Source organism: Hippopotamus amphibius, chromosome 16, assembly GCF_030028045.1.
Source record: "Hippopotamus amphibius kiboko isolate mHipAmp2 chromosome 16, mHipAmp2.hap2, whole genome shotgun sequence".
Lineage (NCBI taxonomy): Eukaryota > Metazoa > Chordata > Mammalia > Artiodactyla > Hippopotamidae > Hippopotamus > Hippopotamus amphibius.
The window spans coordinates 54,079,963-54,093,145 of record NC_080201.1 but is presented as its reverse complement, the minus strand read 5'-3'; positions in this window follow the sequence as shown (position 1 = coordinate 54,093,145).

The window sequence follows — 13,183 nt, the reverse complement described above, 5'->3', positions numbered from 1 at the left end:
GAGAAGCGAGCTCAGTGTGCTGCCAAGCACGTGCTGTTTGCCAGGTGCCCGCCTGGGTGTTTGACCTGCATGACCTGGCTGTTCATGGAGTCAGAGGATGTAGGGACTGTTATCAGCACTAACCAATGGCCCTGCTGAGACTTGAACCCGTTGTGGGTGCTCGTAGCCACTTTGCCATGCTGCTTTGTGTTCCTGTGTTGGCTCTCTGCTTTAGGCCACATTCCTCGCTTCTGAGTGTAGAGGTGTTTGGGGACAAGACTTCCCTGATTGTGTTAAACATATTATTGTCTCTCTCTTGCCCAGTGAACTGTCAGTGAAAAAGTTTGGGTTCACAGAAACTTTTGAGAAGTAGAGAGAAGGTGAGAATTGTCTTCCCAGGAAAAATACACAGACCCACAAGATTTTCGGAGTGAATTGAGGAGTTTAAATATCTCCTAGGTCCCTAACATAGTAAGAATAATGAGTGCTGACATTGATTCAACCTTACACTGCCCAGGAATTCCCTGGTGGTCCAGTGTTTGGCACACTGTGTTCCAAGGGCCCGGGTTCCATCCCTGATCAGGTAACTAACACCCCGCAAGCCGCACAGTGTGGCAGGAAAAAAAAAAACGATTCCCATTGCTAGTCACCATTCTAAACACCTCACATGAGTTAAGTCATTGAATCCTCAAGGAAACCCCATGACCTCCGGTCTCTTATTACCCCCTTTTGAAGTGAAGAATTCGGCCTAGAGAGGTTTTGCAACTTGCCTAGAGCCAATGTTTTAAACTGAAAAAGATACAAGTTGCTGACCTGTTGGTTTTAGCACCTGGATTCTAATCTCCATCTGTCCCTCATCAGTCTGTGAGCTCAGGCAAGTACTTGCATTTTCTGAACCTGTTTTCTCATCTACCCTTTGGGAATCATGTGATCTGATCGCAGGGTTTTGTGACAATCCCGTGACATGATGTTTACCAAAGTGCCTGTCAGCAGGCAGGTGTTTGTGGAAAGGGAGGGATTCATGTGTCTGTGAGTGGGCAGTGGTTCTGCTGGTCTTCTTTATGATCAGGAACAGCCTGTTTGGCCTGCACCCCCTTTGCAGTGGGAGCAAGAAGAGACAGGATACGGGGAGGGAGGGATTCAGAGGAGTCAGTCGAAGCACAGGACTGTTTGGCCTGGCATAGCCAGGGGAATATTGCAAGTGCCAGCAAAATGGAAGCCCCGAGAAGGGGCAGCTTGAGAAGGTGATACATTGGTTGGAATGTCCAGGTTTGCTGTGAGTTTGGGACATCCAAGGGATTGCATCCAGGGGACAGAAAGGGGTCGGACTGGAGCCAGAGCCAGCTCTGTAGGAGTTGTCAGCACAGGGACCGGCCCTGGAGACTTGGGAGTGGATGGGTTCCTTTGTTCATTCATAGAAGCACCTTCTGTAGGCCCCGCACTGTTTAGGTCCTGGGGCATCTTGCAGTGCACAGCACAACAGACACATAGGTCAGCTGGTGGAGCTTTCATGTCAGGGAGGAAAGACTGAGAAATCAATATGTGAAATGTGCGTCAGGTGTTGAGTACTGGGGAGGAGATTACATAGTGTAGAGGATGGAGGAATACCTCCAGTGGCAGAGGAGGCACTGGCAAGAGGTTTTTAGCTCAATAAGGAGGAGTGAGGGAAGGCCTCCCTGAGAAGCTGCCATTCAAGCAGAGTGAGCTCTACAAATATGTGGGCAAGAAACAGACTCCAAGACAGGCTTGGAGCCTGGTGGGCTGATGCCGTGCTGGTGCTGTTACCAAGTCCAAGCTTGCTGTGCTTGCTGCACAACAGGGCAGTAAATTGGAGATGAGGTGTTGAGGGAAGGAATATGACTTTATTCGGAAAGCTGGTTGACCAAGAAATTAGGCACTAAAGTCTCAAGAGTAACTGTCTTATCTGGGTTTGATGCCAGTATCATTTATAGAACAGAGAGGGGGCAGAGATGAGGAAGTAAAGGAAAAGGCCATAAGATTTGCAGATGTGGCCTGGAATGGCCAGGCTCGGGAAGGGGACGTGTTAATTTCTTCTTTCTTGCAACCTTCTGCAGGTGGACAGGGTGAGGATGTTTCCCTGAACCGAGGTGTTTGGGTTTAATATTCAGGCAGAGGGTCAGGGTTCTCCTAGGCAGGTTATTATATAGAGAGAGTATCCTTTTAGTGACCCAAAGCAACGGGAAGCAAAGCTTAAAGTAAAAGAAACAGATCCAACATGTCGTCAGATATATCTCTTCCGTGTTCCAGTGCCTGCCTGATGCCTAGCGAGATGGAGGGCCAGCAAGCCCTGTGTGTAGGTGGAGCAGTGTTGACGGGAGAGAGAAAAGGGGTGCTGGGGTGGGAGTAGAGAGCCCCCAACCCACATGAGGCCTGAAAACCATGGTAAGGATTTAAGCATTTCCTCTGCATGAGATGGGTGCCATGGAAGGCCTCTGAGCAGAGGAGGAACAGAAGCTGACTTTGGTTTTCACAGCATCTCCTGTGAGGTGTCCAGGTTCAGAAGAAACTGCAGGGGGAACGTGCAGGAGCAGGCAGCAGTGCAGCAGCAGTTGTTAATTTATGTCGCGCTGGAGACCCTTTAGAACATCTCCTGACACTTGTCAGTTGCCAGTAGCCGGGCTGACTGCAAACTCCCCGAATGCTAATTTTGCTTCTTTTGAAGCAAATAAGTGAATAAGGGGACCCTTCAGGACACCAAGACACCTAGACTGCTCTGTGGGTTTTCCTGCTACTCAGTATTTTGTCCCTCAAATAATATGTCGCCGCATCTGTGTGTCGCCGTGTGGGGCTCAGCCCTCTGCTCCTCACAGCCCCACATGCCTCTTTTGTTTTTGGTGCCGAAAGAGGCTCCGTGGCCAACCCGTCACCTGCTCCCAGGAGGACAGTTCCAGCCTCTTTGCTCAGGGCCCCTGGGCCGGACGGGGCGGGCTGGGCTGCAGCCCAGGTGTACCTCCCGTCGCCCCCGAGGTGCCTTCTTTAAAAGGAATGTTCAGTAGCAAGGTGGACACATTCCGTTTCTGCTTTTTGGGGGTTTTCTCGTCACTCGATTTGCCGTTGTGGTGTCTTTCAATGTATTACCTACTGTGACATGACATGTGTGTTGTGTACAGCAAAGCACACAGTGCAGGGCAGCCCGCGTACTCTGTACCCAGATGGAGGAACAGCACCCGCGTCCCTCCCCACCCCCCATGTCCCCTGTGCTCCTTCCTGTCACTGCCCCCCACAGGGGTATCGGTGGCCCTGATTTTTAACAGCTTCAGTTAGCTCTGCCTGGTTTTGAATTGTATGGAAATGGAATCACACAGTGTGTAGCACCTTCTCCTCTGGCTGCCCTGTTCTTTCCCCGCATTGTTTGCTAGATTCTTGTCTTTAGTTTCACCCTCCTTGCTGGGTGTGGCTATAGAGGGCTCCTTCTCATTTCTGCACAGTGTTCCACTGTTGGAGACAACCAGTGTGGTTTCATTAACTTTAGTTTTCAAATGGGTGTGGTATGCATATGGTGCATAACTCAGAAGGCACACAGGGAGGGTGTACCCTGAGGAGGACATCCTCGTGGCCACCTGCTTGCATCCCCTCCTGCCCCCTCCCCTGATTTCTGCTTCCCAGGGCTTCCGTCCTGTGGCCACCACTGTGCGCAGTTTCTCATATGCCTGCCTGGGTCACTCTGTCCCCACCTCCCCCGCCCCTTTAAAAGGTACATAGAATGTACAGGATCCTCCCTTGCTTTTTGCCAAGAAACTGCATCTTAGAGATCTGTTGTCATGGCAGCAAGTTCTACTTTATTCTTTTTTTTTTAAATTTATTTATTTTATTTATTTATTGGCTGCGTTGGGTCTTCATTGCTGCACACGGGCTTTCACTAGTTGCTGCGAGCGGGGGCTACTCTTCCTTGTGGTGGGCAGACTCCTCGTTGTAGTGGTGTCTCTTGTTTTGGAGCTCGGGCTCTAGGCCATGGCCTTCAATAGTTGCGACACATGGGCTCAATAGTTGTTGCTCTTGGGCTCTAGAGCACAGGCTCAGTAGTTGTGGCGCTCAGGCTTAGTTGCTCTGTGGCACGTGGGATCTTCCCAGGGCAGGGATCAAACCCATGTCCCCTGCATTGGCGGGCAGATTCTTTACCACTGTGCCACCTGGGAAGTCCTACTTTATTATTTTAAGTGGTGCATGGCATTGCCTTTCATGGATGTGGAAGAGGCTTTTTTTTTTTTTTTAATTTTTTTCTATTTTTTTAATAAATTTATTTATTTATTTAATTTATTGGCTGCATTGGGTCTTCGTTGATGCACACGGGCTTTCTCTAGCTGCTGAGAGGGGCTGCTGCTCTTCACTGTGGTGCGCAGGCTCCTCACTGTAGTGGCTTCTCTTGTTGCAGAGCTCGGGCTCTGGGTATGGGGGCCTCAGTAGTTGCAGCACACAGGCTCAATGGCTGTGACTCATGGTCTTAGTTGGTCCGTGGCATGTGGGATCTTCCTGGAGCAGGGCTCGAACCTGTGTGCCCTGTATGGGCAGGCGGATTCTTAACCACTGCGCCACCTAGGAAGTCCTGGTTTTGTTTTTTAATTTTTATTTTATATTGAAGCAGAGTTGATTAACAATGTTGTGTTAGTTTCAGGTGCACAGCCAAGTGATTCAGTTATACAAATACATGTACCTATTCTTTATATTCTTTTCCCAATAGGTTATTACAGAATACTGAGTGGAGTTGTCTGTGCTATCCATTAGGTCCTTGTTGGTCATCTGTTTAAACATAGCAGTGGATACACATCAATCCCAAATTCCCAATGTATTCCTCCCCCTGGTAACCAGAAGTTCATTCACTAAGTCTGTGAGTCTCTTTCTGTGTTGTGTATAAGTTCATTTGTATCATGTTTGTTTTTAGATTGGGCATGTAAGCAATATCATATACTATTTGTCTTGGAAGAGATTTTTTTTAATAAGCTGTCTCAGGGACTTTGAAAACCTCCCATGTCTCATTTCTTCCACTGGTGAGTTGTGTCTTCCTGGGAAAGGTGCACACAGACCTGGGCCACAGATGAGTCATCTTGTGCTTAAGCCTTTCTCCCAACAGCTGATACTGAACACTCTCTTCTTTTTTCTTGAGATAGAATTCATGTAACATAAAGTTCATTAGTGGAACCATTTAAAGTGTACACCTCAGGGGTTTTAGTATACTGACAGTGTGCTGAATTCATTACTGCTGTCTAATCCAAAGCATGTTCATGACTCCAGAAAGCAACCAAAAACCATGAAGCGCTCACTCCCTGTTCCCCTCTCTCCTCATTGCCCCTGGCAACCACTGACGTACTTTTTTTTAAAATAGGGAGTTCAGTTGTTTTTTTTTTAAACTTTTTATTTGTTTTATTTTTAACTCAAATGAATTTACTGAATTAAAAAAAATAAATTTATTTATTTATTGGCTGCATTGGGTCTCATTGCTGCACCTAGGTTTTCCCTAGTTATGGTGAGCAGGGGCTACTCCTCATTGTGGTGCACAGGCTTCTCACTGCAGTGGCTTCTCTTGTTGCAGAGCATGGGCTCTAGGCACGAAGGCTTCAGTAGTTGTGGCTTATGGGCTTAGTTGCTCCATGGTGTGTGGGACCTTCCCGGAGCACGGATCGAACCCGTGTCCCCTGCATTGGCAGGCGGATTCTTAAGCCCTGCGCTCCCGGAGAAGTCCCTAATGTACTGAGTTAATCTCCATTTAACACTGCTGGTGTACATGTAAATCAACATGATATTGACCTTTTTAATCTGTAAATCTTCACGATTAAAAATATATCATTAGTCTAGTTTAAGCTTTTTTTCCCAATTCCTTAACATTGAAGTGTAGTTGATTTACAGTGTCGTATTAGTTTCAGATTTTTTTTCAGATACTCTTCCCTTACAGGTTATTACAAAATATGCAGTATAGATCCCTCAGCAATACAGCAGGTCCTTGTTGGTTATCTACTGTATATACACTAGTGTGTGTTTGTACCGCTGATGTACTTTTTGTCACTGTGGATTTGTCTGTCCTGGACATTTCATGTAAATAAGATTATACAATATGTGGCCTTTTGTGTCTGGCTCCTTTCACTCACCATCATGTTTTCACGTTTCTTCCATGTCGTAGCTTGGATCAGTGCTTCATTTTTTTTACAGCTAAATACTGTTCCATTGTAGGGATTTTCATTCATTATGTATCCATTCATAAACTGATGGACATTTGGGTTGTTTCCATGTTTTCATCAGTCATTTTTTACTTATCAAAAAGAAGAAAGACAAGGGAGTGTATGCGTGTGTTTAAAGTAGAAGTGGTCATGTATGAAATCAGAACCATTCATTAAAATATAAATATACACATCCTGCTAAATGGAGGGCCCCCTGCTTTATAATGTGGGAGAGGCAGAGATGTTGAGCTTCTGGGGTTTGTTTGTTTGTTTGTTCTGGCCGTGCCCTGAGGCAGGCGGAGGCTTAGTTCCCCACCCAGGGATCCAGCCTGTGCCTCCTGCAGTGGAAGCTCGGCGTCCTAAGCCCTGGACCGCCAGGGAAGTCCTGGGATGTTGAGTTTTTACCTCAAGGATTGACACTGGGGAGTTGGGAAGCAGTGTTGGCTTGTCGTCAGGCACTTGAGTCTGAGTTTCCGTTCCAGTCGCTCGCTGTGTGTGGCATGGGAGTGTTTTATTTACCTGTCCGAGCCTCAGTTTCCCCATCTGTGAAGCCGGGAGAGTTACAGACCCTTCCTTCCAAGGTGGTTGTGAGGATTCCGGGGGGCCTGGCCCAGGGAGAGCTTAGCTAAGTGTGTAGACCGAATAATGGCCCCCGAATACATATGCACGTCCCCATCCCAGAACCTGTGAGTGTGTCCTTTACTGGGCGAAAGGGACTTTGTGGATATGATGAGCTGAGGATCTTGAGATGCTGAGACTGGCCTGGGTGATTTGGGGCTGCGGGGTGTGTGCAGTGGAATCACAAGGGTCCTTGTGAGGGAAGGAGGGAGGCAGGAGATCCAGAGTCCGAGGAGATGTGACGCCGGAAGCAGAGGTGGGAGCGATGGCACGGCTGGCTCTGAAGATGGAGGAAGGGGCCCCAGGCGAGGAGTGCAGGGGCTCTAGAAGCTGGTCACCAGACAAGGAAAGGATTCTCGCGCAGAACCTGTCGAAGGAATGCAGCCCAGCCCTGCTGACACCTGGATTTTAGCCCAGCCAGCCTGCCTGGGCGCCAGCTGTGTGACCTCGGGGAAGTGACACAGCCGCTTCCTGCCTCCAATTGCTCTCGTGTGCATTGGAGATAATAATAGCTTCTGTCTCACAGAGCTGTTGGGGTGAGAGAAAATGCAGGTATTACGGGTCTGCCACGTTGTGAGCACGTAGATGACCCCGTGTGACTGTGGGTTGCCGTGCTTAGTGTTGTGTGTCATCCTGACTCCCTTGGGAAGGAGGGTGATTATGAGAACTTTCCCTTTCACACCTGAGGAAACTGCCGCTCGGAGCGGTTGTCCGTCACCCGGGGCTGCACAGCTTGGAAGAGGGAGGGCTGGATTTGAAATCAGGCCGGCCTCCCCACAAAGCAGGCTGTTTCCTCCCCTCTCGGGATGTTCCTGCCTGTGGGAGTGTGCAGGCAGTGTCCGGGCCACCTCCCAGCTGGGAGGTGACAGGACACATCAGACCATGAGATGCTGCTGGCAGCGTAGGGTGGCAGACTGGGTACCTTTGGCGGTGGTAATAACGTGTCCTCCTAGGGGCCAAATGAAAGAGCCGCAAAGTGGAAGCAGGAGGCTTGCGTCCGTCTGTTATTTCTGCCTAGAATGCTTTTCTCCCAGATCTTCCCATGAGTGGCTCCTAGTTGTCACTCAGGTCTCAGCTCCCCTGTCCCCTGAGAGAGGCCTTCCGTGACCACTGTAACCAGCGTAGCTCACACCCCCACCCGGCTTATTCATCGCAGCTTGTTACTGTTCCTTGTAGCAGTGATTACCATAGAAAGTTACCTTATTTATGTATTTACCTAATTATTGGTTATTATCCCCGTATCTGTCCTGTTCTCTGCTGCACCCCCAGCACCTAGAATAGTGCTTGACTCATGGAAGGTGCTTAGTCAGTATTTCGTTGGTTCATCAGTGGCAGAGCTCGGGCTGGCATTAGGGCGTCGGCCTGTTGCCACAAGACAGGGAGGAGGTGTGAGATGGGGGAGAAACAAGCACCTCGTGGGAGAGAAAGGCCCTGTCCGAGGTCAGCGGACCTGGGGAGCAAGGTCGCCTTTGCCACGGTGACTCTGGTGACTTGGGCCAGTGCCTTCTTTTCCCACCTGTGCAACAAAAGGGCTGGACAAGAACCATAAACACTTGCGAGATGCTATTTGCTGTGAGAGCCAAACACAGGGGAGTCTGAGGGGCAGGGAGTTGAGGGGCGGTTCCCCCATGTGTACCTTGAACTGCCACCGCTGGCCCAATCTGTCCCATTACAGTTGAGACGGGCAAGATGGGGAACAGCATTGGGCTCTATACCAAACGGCTCCAAGCATTGTCCTCAAAGCTCTTTTGGCCTCAGGAGAGTGTCCCTCACCCATATGTGTAATAGCCGGCTCGACGCTGTCTCCCCCTGAAGTGCAGGTCTGTTCTCTCCATCAAGCCCGCCTACCACGTGCAGGATCAGGAGATGCGCAGAGCAGCGCTGTCCAGTAGAAACAGAATAGAGCCACAAGGGTGGTTTCCAATTTTCTAGCATCCACATCATAAAAGGCAAAGGAAACAGGTGAAACTAATTCTAATTCGATGTCTTCTTTCTATATATCCGAAATATTATCATTTCAACATGTAATCCTTATAGGAAAGTACTAATGAGATATTTCACGTGCTTTTTCGTGCTAAGTCTCTGAAATGTGGTTTACATTTCTCACAACATTTCTCAATGCACATGATACATTTCCTTTTCCATTTTTTTAAAGTATTTATTTATTGGCTGTGTTGGGTCTTTGTTGCTGCACACGGGCTTTCTCTAGGCTGCTACTCTTCATTGTGGTGCGCAGGCTCCTCATTGTGGTGGCTTCTCTTGTTGCCGAGCATGGGCTCTAAGTTCGCAAGCTTCACTTCTTGTGGCACACAGGCTCATTAGTTGTGGTGCACGGGCTTAGTTGCTCAACGGCATGTGGAATCTTCCTGGAACAGGGATCGAACCTGTGTCCCCCATATTGGCAGGCAGATTTTTAACCATTGTGCCACCTAGGAAGTCCCTAGATGATACATGCTCATGAAACACTTGACCTCTATTTAGCGTTCAGAAAACTCATATTTGAAGAAGTCGATTCATATATCCAAGTCATCCCAATTATATTGAATAATTTTCCATTAAGTGAGATGAGTACCAATTTGTAAATTACTTAGAAGTCATTAAAATTTAAACTACACTTTCCCAGTCGCACCAGCTACACGTGCTGAGTAGCCACGGCTAGAACACTTCCCGTTATCACAGGGCATTGTGTTCTCATTTCGGTGGGGACAGACAGCCCTTTGACTGACCGTGGGGGTGACCTTGGATAAGTCACTCAGCAAATGGCACCTAGCTCACAGGGTTTTGGTGAGAATTCAGTGTGTGCACGTGTGTACACGCATTCTGTCTCTGCACAGCAACGACCTTTCAGCCCCTCTTGGAAGCTGGCACACCAGGAGCTCAGAGGTCCATCTCACCCCCATGCCTTTGCTCAGAGTGCCCTCCTGTCTTTCTGCCACTTTGCCGCCATCTCTGACTTTGTCCTCTCTGACATCTCTGCTCTGCGCTTCTCTGTTGCAAATTCCCTCTGCCCTCATGCCAGTGGGAATCATGCCTGAGATCAGACCTGAGAAAGCAAGACCCACCTTTGTTTTCATGTGTCTCTGACCCTCCTGGAGTGTGCTGATTGTGCCTATGTAGTTGTGTATCAGTGCTCTTGGGTGTCATGACTATCTTTTAGCGTGGATGCCTTTTTTTTTTTGTAGGTAAGAAGTTTATTTAGAGATTTATTTAGAGAGAAACACACTCCGCAGACAGTGTGGGCCATCTCAGAAGGTGAGAAAGGCACCAGGGTATGGGGGTTTTCAGTCCTTTTAAGGGTGGGTAATTTGATAGGCTAATGAATGGGCGGAGTGTTCCAGAATGGGGCTACCACCCACTTTTGGATCCTCTTGTCAGCCTTGGACTAGTCATGGCGCTTGGAAGTTGACTTGTCCGCCATTTTGGACCCATTTGGGTGTGATCAGTTTATGTTGTGTCCTCGGGCTATGTCATTGTTTCCGGGTGCCCTGTCCCCTTCCCTCCTGTTTCATCCCCCCCTCAGAGATTTTACTGCCATATTCGTATGAGAAGCAGAAGCGCATTGGTCCATCTTCTGTAGCTGCTTCAAGGTTGAGTAGGGGCGTTGACCCTGCCTGTCAGACAGTAAAAATCTCTTTATGCTGGATCTAGGGGCGCCAGGGGCAGGACAGCTCCTTGTTTTAAGTCGCTATGGGCTGGAATCCTCGAATAGCCATCATCTTGGTGTGGAGCTGTTATAAGTGCTCCATAGCTTTTCTATGAACCTCCTTGAGGATGAAGCACTTTTTTTAAGAGGTGGCCAGAGTACAAAATTTCTATAAATGACCGAAGACTTAAAAGGCATGGCTAAACATCGGATTACAGTGTAATTGATAAAGAAACTTGGTTACAAGAATCAGAATCACAAATGATCACATTTAACATAAATATTTCTACTTAAATACTTCTCTCTAAGCTACCTCCGGGGCCCTGGTCACTGCTATTCGCGCTGCCCTTAGATCTTATACACATGCTATTCCCCAGTGGGGTTTAAGAATGGGTCGTGTCGGCAAATTGAATGCAGACTGACAGGGTACATATAAACAATGCAAAAGGTATTTCTCTACTGAGGGAGAGAGTCCTCTCGGTGCCTCTGAGTTTAGGGGGTACTGCTTTTTGCAGAGATATTCCTGCTCAGGTCTTAACTTAATAGCCACCGGCGGGATGTCTTTGGCCAAGCCTGGACTCTCAATATTCCACACTCCAGGGTCACTAAGGCTTCTGTCTCAGCTTCAGATTCAATCTGTTCCTTTCCGCTTTCTGTTAGAACACTAGGGGGGTTCCGTTGCCCCTCGAGAAACAGAGTGCCCCTACCTTGGTTAATAAATCCCTTCCTTTTAAAGGGATGTGCGAGTCAGGCACAAACAGAAGGGAATGTGCAGATGGCTGGCCGTTGACCTTGCACACAAGGGGCTCCAGGAACGTGTGCCCTTGGGTCTTCCCTGACAACCCCGTTATGTATTTGTTATGATTGCTAAGGTTTCCCACCCTTTGGGTTCAGACCGAGAAGACTGCACCAGTATCTATAAGAAATGCTGTCCTGTGGCCTGCCACGTCAGTGACCACCCGAGGCCCGACATTCGTTGTATAGATGGTATCCTTAGGTAGAAGCACTTTTGGCCTTGGGCCCCTACAGTCTTCTGATTGCAACACCATCAGTGGCTGAGGGGCCCCCATCGCTCTCTGGTATGTGGGGCTTTCCCTCTTCCAGTGCCCGGGCTGTTTGCAAAGGGCACATCGATTGCACTCGTTCCTCCAGTGCCCCTCTTGTCCACACAGGGCACACTGGCCTTGTGTGGGTACCCATGGGCCTTGTGGTCTGCCAGGGCCAGATTGGCCTGGCAAAGCCAACCTTCCCGTTGGTGGTCTCTGAGCGGACAAAGCCAGTACAATCATGTGGGCCTTTTGCATATTTCTCTGGGTGCGTTCAGCCTTTTCAGCCATATCTCTATTATTGAAAACCAAATAAGGCAACTGGAGACAATCGCTCATTGGAGGCTGAGGACCCGCAGTTGCTTTCTGAATGTTGGGCCTGATGTCTGGGGCCGGCTGGGCTATGAAGGGCTTAGCCAAAAGGGCCTGTCCCTTGGGGGAGGAGGGATCCACGTTTGCATACTTCCTGGAAGCCTCCACTGGTCTCCTTTGGAAGAGTGCAGGCTTTTCATCCTGTGCCTGCTGGACCTCTCTCACCTTTTCATAATGAACAGGTTTTACTGTTTCTTCATACCCTCTGTTAAGCAGTTCATCATATGGTCCCATCTAGAGATCAATAGAATTCACTCGGTAGTTCCACGGTGGGTTTGCTTCAGGATCAGTGTCATTCCCCACCCGGTACAATGCATGGCCCTGTGGGGCTCTGGCCGCCAGTATTATAGGCTGCTTTTCCTCAGGGGTGCAGCAGTGGGATAGGAAGGCCTGTCAGTCAGATCAAAAGAACGTACTAGTCGGGTAAACCCCTTTGCAATACGTTTAAGATTCTCAGAAAAACTTCCCAACCTGTCCTCTGCCTACTTAGATCAGACATTGAGAAAGGTACATGGACTCTTACTGTTCCTTGACTTCTATGAGAAACTTCTCTCAGAGGCAAAACGGCAGGGGCAGTTGGTGGGTAACACATCCTGCTGCGAGTGCTCCGTGGGCTAAGGATGGGCCCTTTGGGTACCTCAGGGTATGGAGAAGAGGTTCCTGAATATGGATGGGGCCCGTTTTCCTCCCTAGCGGTATCTTCCCCTGAGTTAATAGCGTTGGCTGGAGGAGGGGCTCCTGCATGTGGGGTGGTCCTTGTCTCAGCCAGATCTGCTGCTGGTTTGGTAACCCCCCCCCCCCGCCCCCCGACCCCGGGAAGTGGCTCCTCCCAGTGGTCGTGGTGGAGCAGCGGCCCCTCCTTGTGGAGGCTTTGACCTTTGAATGGCCCAGTAGGGTAGATGGCTTAAAATGTCTTCTGTGTCTATATTAGAATTTTCCCTCCGAGCTACACACGCCTTAAATTCCTTTTGGGTCTCATTGTCTAAATACAGGGCCATGAAAATGTGAACATATGGAAGCTCACTCCATTTAAATTTCCTGCTACCATATAACTCTAACTGCAGTATAGTATCAGAGCTCCGGAACCTGTCTAGGGGCCACTTTTCTTGGCTTCCTAACTCACAGTGTGGCCAAAGCTGATGACTTAGCCTAATGAGTGTTTTTCTCTTTACTCCCCGTTGTCTGGATCGTTCCCAGCCCTGGAGGATGTGGCCCAGAGGGGTGCTGGTTGGGACGGATGCCCCCTGACCCATTGCAGACCCACACCTGAGATGATTCCTCCAACCTCCGTGCTAGCCACAGTGCCCCTCGTAAGTCACAGTCCAGCGTGCAGTGTGGTCCAGGTTTGCACGTAA